Below are 9,924 nucleotides of genomic sequence, written 5' to 3'. Positions count from 1 at the left end.
CCCCCTCCCTCCCCCCACACACAGATACACACATATCCCAGATTAATTAACCCATCCAGTGCTGTAAAAAATGGATTGGTGAGCTTTTGGCTATGGACAGGTACACAGGCTGGGCTCCAATGGTTAATGTGCAGGGGAGGGATGCCGGGTTGTTTATGCTGTTAATTACAAACATTTATTAATTCAGTATCTTCCTTTATGGAGAAGTAATAAACACTCACTGGGTGTTTTTGGAAACATATATTGATGTGAAACTGATGTTATGTTTAATTAAAGTATAAAAATGTCTCACATAGAGATTTAGAAGGTCTGAAGAGAAAGGACTTTTTTTAAGAATGTTGGTGGGAGCCATTGACAGCTGGGAAGAGTCATAACTAGCTGGAGCTAAACATTCTATAGAAGTATTATAGGACCAAGATAATGATTAAGGCACATCTAGAATTATTCTCCTCTAACTTAAATAGCAGATAATTTTTATTATTGGTCAGCTCTGCATTTTCATCTGCAGTGTTCCGACATAATTCAATGTAATTGCATCATCCAGACAATAAGGTAGATGTAATCCCTAACTGCATGTCTTTAGTATGTGAAAGTGCTGTGTATCTATACTGTAAAATAAACCACTTTTTAAATAGTTTTAATAAAAAAAGATATATATATTTGGACCTATTCTTCTTTGCTGCATCTCAGGGATGCTGATCTCCTGCAACCTCTTTGTAGCCCTTTCCTGTCTACATGCACTGCAGTAATGGCTTCGTGGCAATTCGTAAGGTGGGCTTCCAGATAGCAACAGAGGACCATGCCTGTATAATATGTGTGGAAGTGGCCACTTGGAGTATAATTGGGAGATAGAGAAAGTGTTTTTACTTATAACAGGAAGTGCCTGAACAAGGATCTTCATGGCAGGATTTCTGGGTATTATTTGAATGAAAGCTACACTTTCCACACATTGATAAATATAGATATATTTTTAATTATATTAACAAATTAAAGCTATTATGTGAGATTTCAGTGGGGTCTACATATACGTTAAAAAATATATTCAATAGGAAATCATTGTAGCATCAGGGTTCACATATTATGATGCTTATACAAACAACTAAAAATGTGTATTATTATTGACATATTGGCACTCATCAGTTTCTATCTATCTATCTATCTATCTATCTATCTATCTATCTATCTATCTATCTATCTATCTATCTATCTATCTATCTATCTATCTATCTATCCATTTTATGTATTTATTTATTTTATTTACCATTATTTTTTTTATCTATCTCTCTCATTTTGTGTATTTAGATATTTATTTCTTTATCGTTATTTTTTTTTATCCATCTATCTATTTCTCTCATTTTATGTATTTAGTTATTTATTTACCAACATTTTCTCTCTATCTATCTATCTATCTATCTATCTATCTATCTATCTATCTATCTATCTATCTATCTATCTATCTATCTATCTATCTATCTATCTATCTATCTATCTATCTATCTCATTTTATGTATTTAGTTATTTATTTGTTTATTTATCATCATTTTTATCTATCTATCTATCTATCTATCTATCTATCTATCTATCTATCTATCTATCTATCTATCTATCTATCTATCTATCTATCTATCTATCTATCTATCTATCTATCTATCTATCTATCTATCCCATTTAATGTATTTATTTATTTACCATAATTTCTTTTATGTATCTATCTGCCATATTTTATCTATCATTTTATATACCTATCCATTTATTTATCTAGGTATTTATTTATTTATCATTACTTTTTTTTATCCATCTATCTATTTCTCACATTTTATGTATTTAGTTATTTATTTACCATCATTTCTATCTATCTATCTATCTATCTATCTATCTATCTATCTATCTATCTATCTATCTATCTATCTATCTATCTATCTATCTATCTATCTATCTATCTATCTATCTATCTATCTATCTCATTTAATGTATTTATTTATTTACCATAATTTATTTTTATCCATCTATCTATTTCTCACATTTTATGTATGTATGTATCTATCTATCTACATCTACGTATGTATGTATCTATCTATTTACATTTCGGAGCAGGGCATCTGATCAGTCAAAATCAAATATTAATATATATATATATATATATATATATATATATATATATATATATATATATATATATATATATATATATATATATATATATATATCGATCTATCTATCACAGGAGAAGTTCAATCCAGACCTTGTCAATGTCCACAAACATTTTTCTAATGAAGCTAATTCCAAATCTCACAAACTTTTTCCTGTGTTATGTCAGTAAAGTCTATTTTCAGTATGACCACTTTTTAGAAAATGAATAGTACTGCGCCACCACTGGACAGCTGAAGCACTGCAGGTTCCCATACACATGCTCCATGTTTTACACGGTAAGGATTTTGCTTCATAAACAAGCAAGTGCCAAACATTTACCCCAGATAAGAATTAGAAAAAAAAAAGATGCTGGAAATGGCAGCAGAGTTATGGCAGGACAATATCTGGTATATACTGCACAGCTTATTGTACAGTCAATAAAACATGAATCAGATTAGAAAATTGTTAACCATAGGTAATTGAAAAATTGGTCATGGGGGCAGGACTGGCCCTCAGAAATAGGGGAGCAATGGAAAAATGGCAACCTATTTTTTATTTTTTTTTTCATCCATGGCAGGATGCCTTTAAAGGATATGTAACATTTTTTTTTTTATATAGAGTTAGGTATGGTTACAAGTCAAGTTGTGTTTTTTCTTTTTTTTTTTTTTTTTGCCATCTGTGTCCCATTAAAGAGATTTTCTTTCACTTCCTGTCTTGTAATACAACAGGAAATGAGAGGAAATGTGACATAAATCCATTTTTAGACAGAAAAAAGTGAATCCCTATAGTGGGAACACTGACAGCGATAAACAAGTTCCATTAGATACACTTTTATATTCAGTTCAGAAGATCACCAACCTCCATGGCTGACGGTTAAATGGAAGACTGAAAAATAATTCTCACAGAACCGCCCAGTACCTATAGAGAATTCTCTGCGCTTCAGATGGAAGACATTGCGCAGGGCACAACAATTTGTGTTTGGAAAATCATAGTAAGACAGAAAAAAAACTCTCCCAAGAGGAAAAAGGTATTTGCGTGTCCTCCATTATTATGAATATTTTTTTTCTGGAAACAAGGTATACACTAAGATGATGATGGCAAAATCTCTAAAAAGCTGGTGACATAATTGAGATAGCATCAGAAGTAGCATTGCCTTAGAGTCCTCATTCTATACAAACTATTGTTTATTCTAAAAATTCAAGCAAACGTATATAAAATAAACCTGAACTCTCCATTTCAATCCTCTCCATCTCATCTACCGCCTACCTATTGGGGTGGAAGCTATCCTCTCTTCATGCCTTTGCTTTTCAACTAATTCTGAGGACTGGTTTGAGAAAACATTCAGGATGGGGCAGAAGACTTGAGAAATGCCAGATTACCTACAGTGGGGAAAAAATATCAAACTATGATAATCACTTCAGATTTTTTCCACCTTTAATGTGACCTATAATCTGTGCAATTCAATTACAACAAACTGAAATTTTTATACGGGGAAAAAATACAAAAACATAAAATAATATGATTGTACCAATATGCACTCTATTACACTAATACTTTGTTGAAGCACCTTTTGATTTTATGGCAGCATTCAGTCTTTTAGGTAGGCATCTATCAGCATGGCACATCTTGCCTTGGAAATCTTTGCCCATTCTTCCTTGAAAAAGTGCTCCAAATCTGTCAGATTGTGAGGACATCTTCTGTGCAAAGCCTTCTTCAGGTTGCCCCTCAGATTTTCAGTTGGATTTAAGTCTGGGGTGAAGATCCTCTGGTGAAGCCATTTGTTTGTTGATTGGGTGGTATGCTTTGGGTCGTTCTCACGTTAAAAGGTGAGATTCCCTTTCTTCTTCAGCATTTTAGCAGAGGCCTAAAGGTTTTGTGCCAAAATTGACTGATATTTGGAACTGTTCATAAGTTTCTCCACCTTGACTAAAACCCCAGATCCAGCTGAAGCCCAAAGCATAATGCTGCCAGTGCCACCACTATGCTTCACTGTGGGTATGGTGTCTTTTTGGTGATGCAAAATGTTGATTTTGTGCCACACATACTTTTTGGAATTATTGCCAACTAGTTCATCCTTGGTCTCATCAGGCCATAACACATTTTTCCACATGTTTTTGGCAGACTTTATGTAGGTTTTTGAAAACTGTATTGGCTTGGATGTTTTTCTTAGTAAGAAAAGACTTGCTGCCCTACCCTACAGCCCAGACTTTTGAAGAATATGGGAAATTATTGTCACATGTAGTTCCCAACCAGTACTTGCCAAAAATTCCCGCATCTCCTTTAACCACTTCAATACCAGAAACTTCACCCCCTTCCTGGCCAAGCCAATTTTCAGCTTTCAGCGCTTACACTTTGAATGAAAATTGCACAGTCATCCAACACTGTATACAAGTGGAATTGTTATCATTTTTTTCACACAAATAGAGCTTTCTTTTGGTGGTTATTCAGACACCACTGGGTTTTTTATTTGTTTTCTAAATAAATGTAAAAAGACTGAAAATAAAAAAAAAAAAATTGTGTTTCGCTTTGACCAAAATGTATACTGCTACATTTCTTTGGTGAAAATAACCCATATCAGTGTATATTACGGTATTTAGTCTGTAGGAAATTAAGTCCACAAACTATGAAATATATAAATATATATATATATATATATATATATATATATATGAAAATTGATCAATCCTGATGTACTCACGGCATATCCCATTTCTTGAGTCCTGAAAATTAAAAAAATGTGTATTTTCCCTATTTTTTACAATTTTTTTTACATACTTTTACCAATGCAATAACGTGTCATCATATAATTGGTGTGGCAGTGATCAGGGACACTGACTGGTGATAGTGTGTAAAAAAAAAAAAAATAATAATAATAATATTTTATTTTTTTTACCTTTTTTTTTTTAATATCATTTTCTTTTTTATTACTTGTTTTTTTCTTTTTTTTAGGATTTTTTTTTACATACTGTGACCAGAGAAATACAGTGTTACCATAATAACACTGTACTACTCTGGGAAGGTGATTAGGATTTTTTTTTTTGATTTTTTTTACATACTATGATTGCTTATAACAGTGATAAGTTGGTACTATATAAATCCTGTATAATAATAATAATAATTGTGATTAGCCACGGATAATCATATATTACAGATGGGCTGTGATTGGCCCTGTCTGTGCCATGGGATCACTGTGACCAATTACAGAGATCAACACAATAGTACACAATGACTGGTATTTATGGAAGGCATTCATTGTGTACAATTGTCATGTGATCTGCTGTGATTGGTTGCAGAGATCACATGGTACCAGCAGTGGCCTAATACACTGATCTGTCATCTGCCGTGTTTAGTGGACACAGCGGGTGACAGATTGTGCCATAGCATGGCCTGTTGGATGCTTGCAAGGCACATCCTACATCATATGACATCCACCCCAGATTAGAGAGGTCCCGTTCGGCTGTCATATTACAATAGGCCAGACGGAAAGCAGTTAATGCTGCTGTAGGTCTGCTGGTAGCCTAGTTTTCTTCTTTTTTTTTTTTTTTATTATTTTGGATACATTTTTGTGCCATATTTTCTCCACTTGGTGGCATATCTAATGCCTTGGAAATGTTATTGTACCTTTCTCCTTACTGATACCTTCCAATAATGAGTAAATGTCAGAAAAATCCTATCAGAACAGCCGAATTTTATATAGCGTTAATCAGAGTCATTTTCATTGAAGACAGGTATGTAATGACTACTATTTAACAATTTGAATGCTATTGGTTAATTCTGAACACCGCCATATACCTAATTATAACAGGGTGTGTACACCTATGCAACCGTATCATTTTATGTATTTTTTATCACTTATCAACCATTTCAGTTTGTTTTTTTATTGAATTGAACAGATCACATTAAAGTTGAAAAAAATGCAGAATTGATTTATCTTGCTCTGATTTTTTTTTTAACATCTCAAAAACCTGGCATTTTTACAGGGGTTTGTGCACTTTTTCTTTTCACTGTATAATATTTTAAATTATGAGGAGATTTGTGGATCAAGCACAGATCAAGCGCACCTTAATCTGTGAAATGCGTAACACTGATACCACCCGCAAAATCTCTCCTCTTCCCTTGAGTATTGTAGACAAGGTAATGTTCGGTGACCTATACCAAGGACTTAAAATCTCACATTAAAGAAAAAAGTACCGGAAAGATTATTAATATTTCTAACCCTGCTATACATTTACTGTGAAGTCATGTGATTGCTTTTGTCCTCTTCTTTTTCTTTGTACATTTTTTTTGACCATATATTAATGATTTTATCATTGTGATAATAAAACTACATTCAAGGGAATTCAAGAACACATTAGCACCACTTTTCTGGTGGTATGGCCCTTTAAAAGGTCCTGAGCCAGATTCAACCTGGCATGTCACCGGATTTGGTAGCTTTACCATGTGGCAAAATAGTTACCTCCAAATCATAGATTACCACTGGACCTCTGGAAGATTTACCCCCCTTTCATGACCTGGCCATTTTTTGTGATATGGCACTGCGTTACTTTACCTGACAATTGTGCGGTCATGCGACACTGAACCCAAATAAAATGAATGTTCCCTTTTTTCCCCACAAATAAGATTTCTTTTAGTGGTATTTGATCACCTCTGCAGTTTTATTTTTTGCGCTATAAACAAAAAAAACCTACAATTATGGAAAAAAAAGTATAGATATTTTTTTATCTCCTTTAAAAAAACATCCAAAATGTAAAAAATCAAAATTCTTCATCCGTTTAGGCCAAAATGTATCCTGCTACATTTTCTTGGTAGAAAAAAAATTCCAATAAGCGTAAATTGATTGGTTTGCGCAAAAGTTATAGCGTCTACAAACTATGGGATATTTTTTTTTATTAATTTTTTTACTAGTAATGGTGGCGATCAGCAACTTATAGTGGGACCGTGATATTGCAGTGGACAAATAAGACACCTAACTGACACTTTTTGGGAACCAGTAACACTAATACAGTGATCAGTGCTAAAAAATATGCACTGTCACTGTACTAATGACACTGGCTGGGAAGGGGTAAACATCAGGAGCAATCAAAGGGTTAACTGTGTGCTTAGCCTGTGCTTTCTCACTGTGGGGGAGTTGTTTTTACTATGGAAAGGCATTGATCCATGTTCCTGATTGATGTCACGTATGACAAAACATGTAGGACGTACAGTATCTCACAAAAGTGAGAAAAGAGTAACTTTTAATGTGACAACACTGAAGAAATTACACTTTGCTTCAATGTAAAGTAGTGAGTGTACAGCTTGTATAACAGTGTAAACTTGCTGTCCCCTCAAAATAACTCAACACACAGCCATTAATGTCTAAATTGCTGGCAACAAAAATGAGCACACCCCTAAGTAGAAATTTCCAAATTGGGCCCAATTAGCCATTTTCCCTCCCCGGTGTCATGTGACTCATTAGTGTTACAAGGTCTCAGGTGGGAATGGGAAGCAGGTATGTTAAATTTGGTGTTATCGCTCTCACTCTCTCATACTGGTCACTGGAAGTTGAACATCGCAGCTCATGGCAAAGAACTCTCTGAGAATCTGAAAAACAAAAATTGTTGTTCTACATAAAGATTGCCTAGGCTATAAGAAGATTGCCAAGACCCTGAAACTGAGCTGCAGCACGGTGGCCAAGACCATACAGTGGTTTAACAGGACAGGTTCCACTCAGAACAAGCCTCGCCATGGTCGACCAAAGAAGTTGAGTGCACGTGCTCAGTGTCATATCTAGAGGTTGTCTTTGGGGAATAGACATATGAGTGCTGAAAGCATTGCTGCAGAGGTTGAAGGGGTGGGGGGTCAGCCTGTCAGTGCTCAGACCATACGCCGCACACTGCATCAAATTGGTCTGCATGGCTGTCATCTAAGAAGGAAGCCTCTTCTAAAGATGATGCACAAGAAAGCCTGCAAACAGTTTGCTGAAGACAAGCAGACTAAAGACATGGATTACTGGAACCATGTCCTATGGTCTGATGAGACCAAACTCAACTTATTTGGTTCAGATGGTGTCAAGCGTGTGTGGGAGCAACCAGGTGAGGAGTACAAAGACAAGTGTGTCTTGCCTACAGTCAAGCATGGAGGTGGGAGTGTCATGGTCTGGAGCTGCATGAGTGCTGCCAGCACTGGGGAGCTACAGTTCATTGAGGGAACCATGAATGCCAACATGTACTGTGACATACTGAAGCAGAGCATGATCCCCTCCCTTCAGAGACTGAGCCGTAGGGCAGTATTCCAACATGATAACGACCCAAAACACACCTCCAAGATGTTTTCTTCCTTGCTAAAGAAGGTGAGGGTAAAGGTGATGGACTGGCCAAGAATGTCTCCAGACCTAAACCCTATTGAGCATCTATGGGGCATCCACAAATTGAAGGTGGAGGAGCGCAAGGTCTCTAACATCCACCAGCTCTGTGATGTCGTCATGGAGGAGTGGAAGAGGACTCCAGTGACAGCCTGTGAAGCTCTGGTGAACTCCATGCCCAAGAGGGTTAAGGCAGTGCTGGAAAATAATGGTAGCCACACAAAATATTGACACTTTTGGCCCTATTTGGACATTTTCACTTAGGGGCGTACTCACTTTTGTTGCCAGTGGTTTAGACATTCATGGCTGTGTGTTGAGTAATGTTGAGGGGACAGCAAATTTACACTGTTATACAAGCTGTACACTCACTACTTTACTTTACTGTCATGGACTTGCAATAGTGTTTGGCAGCTTACCTGTACCTTCATGTCTGTATTAGAGGTCAGACTTCACTTCTGGTTCCTTTTTATCACCTCTTCTTTCTGTTCCTGCCCCGCCCTAGGTCATCACAGGAAGTCTATATTAACCAGTGCACTGCAGGTCTGCTTTGCTGTTCAACAGTGTTTGTTTCTTGTTTCCTGTCTACCGTGTGCTTGATCTACCTTTCTGTGTACCGACTTTGGCTTGTCTCTGACTATTCCTGTTTGCCTGTTACCCTGACCTTTGGCCTGTCCCTTGGTTACCCTCGTCTGCCTGTTACCCCGACCTCGGCTTACCCATCACCATTCCATGTGTCCTGAGTGGCTGCTTCCCTTCTCTCCCTACGGAGCGTGACCCGGAGGACCCCAGGGGCAGCGACCTGGGCCCAGCTGCAGCCAAGTCCATCCTCACCACTAGAGGCTCTGGTGAACACCTGCTGGGTCTTAGACTCTGGAGAATCTTGGGCTCACGTTCCGGTCCATCCGCAGCAGTCTGCTATCAGGTTCACTACCTTGTGCTGAACCCCTGCCTCCAACAGGGTGCAGTTGTCACCTGGCCACAGGTGACCTGACATTTACATTGTAGTAAAGTGTCATTTCTTCAGTGTTGTCACATGAAAAGATTTAATAAAATATTTACAAAAATGTGAGGGGTGTACTCACTTTTGTGAGATACTGTAGTCTATGCCTGAACTAACCACGCCAACTGAGCTTGTATACAAGTCGTTTTTATCCTGGGAACCACCATTTTAACTGCTAACTATTCACTGGATTGCTGTAAGTGTTTAGCAACCTTTTTTTCAAAATAAAAGTGTTTTATGGTTTTACACTATATGGAGTGCCTTTTTCTTCCTTATTGGTTATGTCTGAGGAACACCAGGGGTTTGTTTGGCGAGCCTTGTCACCTTTCTTTCCGGTCTAACCACTGAGGGATTCGCTTTGAGTGCTGGATCATTAATCAAACGCTTGTCTAGACTCCTATAATGTGAAGTCTAGAGATCAGGTAATCTCACCTCCTGTCTATTATCATGGTGG

The sequence above is a fragment of the Pelophylax lessonae genome (genome assembly GCF_965119305.1).
Source record: "Pelophylax lessonae genome assembly, chromosome: 8".
NCBI lineage: Eukaryota > Metazoa > Chordata > Amphibia > Anura > Ranidae > Pelophylax > Pelophylax lessonae.
Note: the sequence above shows the minus strand (reverse complement) of the source record.